This window comes from Sinocyclocheilus anshuiensis, unplaced genomic scaffold (genome assembly GCF_001515605.1).
Source record: "Sinocyclocheilus anshuiensis isolate Anshui unplaced genomic scaffold, SAMN03320099.WGS_v1.1 scaffold192, whole genome shotgun sequence".
NCBI lineage: Eukaryota > Metazoa > Chordata > Actinopteri > Cypriniformes > Cyprinidae > Sinocyclocheilus > Sinocyclocheilus anshuiensis.
In genome coordinates, this window is record NW_015554077.1 from 934,385 (window position 1) to 935,977 (window position 1,593).

The window sequence follows — 1,593 nt, forward strand, 5'->3', positions numbered from 1 at the left end:
TTTAAGTCGGTTTGAACAATCCGGATAAGCGCAAGTAAGTACCATTTTGATTAGCCATCGTACCTACAATGCCTGTGCACTGAGATTTGAGTGACGTATATGCGCGAGAGATCACTTCCGGCGCTTGCTTAAACTACGCCAGCGCGCGTACACACCTCACGCACCGGATGCTCAAGGAAGTTGGACATAGTGGTGTATTAGAGGTATAAAATGATATAAATACTTTTCGGTTTCTCGCACAAACCGATCGATTCGTGTCTTAGGACATCAATGTGTCGTCACGAGCCGCAGGGTTTAATTTGGATTTGTCCGTGCATGTTTTTTTTACTCTCATAGATTTTGTTACCATTGCCATGCATTATACGACTGATAGACTGCAACGGTTGGAGTTAAAAATCATAATTTGTGTTCTACTGAAGAAACAAAGTCACCTACATCTTGGATGCCCTGGGGGTAAGCAGATAAACATCAAATTTTCATTTTTGGGTGAACTATCCCTTTAAGCAATTACCTCGAAATTTAGGAAATTGTAGATTGTTCTCTAATTTTGATCTCCATGTGTACTTGGCTATACTTTTGGGACAAGAGCATTCTTAATGTAAACCTAAGTGTTTGTTTGTTTGTTTGTTTGTTTGTTTGTTTGTTTTGTTTTTTGTAACTTCATTATCAACTACAAATAAATAGTTTAAAGGAAACCATAAAAATCATGTGAGCAAATCAATAACATGGAGCACAAACTGCCTCATGTGGCAACAAATGACTCCTAATGACCTTTTTGCCTCAGTGGAAAATTTCCATTCAAAAATTATCTAGGATGTCTAATGGATTCTAATAGATTTTTCAAATGCATGGAAACTCTGGAAGTATAATAGACCAGTTCACAATGTCCACATGTTTTTTGTCATCAAATTCAAAGCTTTGTCACTGGAGCTGCCACTGCAACTGCACTGAAATCATTACAAATTTTAATAAACAGCTTAAGACAATTCTCAACCATAAAAAGAGCCTACTACAATAACTCTTCATCCGTTTATTTTTTCATATTTTGGCAGAATATATTAATTGATCTTAATTGTTGTTAAATATGCTGTATTGATGTCATGATATAAACGTGTATATATATAAATATATATAGTAGTATAAAGTAGCACCTTACTTTAATATCTGTAGATCAAAAAGCGCCATTACTTGTGGACCATTTTCTTCCATATTTTCATTTACTGTAACATATCTCTTTTCACCAGCAGAGGGCAGTGTCAGGGCATTTTTGTTTCTTTAACAAACCATGCCTTTAAAAACCTGTCAAAACATATATTTGACATTTATTTTATTTATTTTACTGGACCATGTTTATATATATATATAAAAAAAAAATAATAATATATATATATATATATATATATATACGCCGCCCAAATGTTCACGCTTATGGAGGACTGTTTCCTGATCCTGGTAGAGTAGCCTACAATACCGGCTGTTCTGACTCACTGTAAGTACGTTTTTTATATTTAAAGGATTTGCCACTGACGAGTCAAACGCGAGTTTTGAGCAGTGTAGAGTAGCGTTTGTAGTTTGTAATTTCTCCGATCGCAA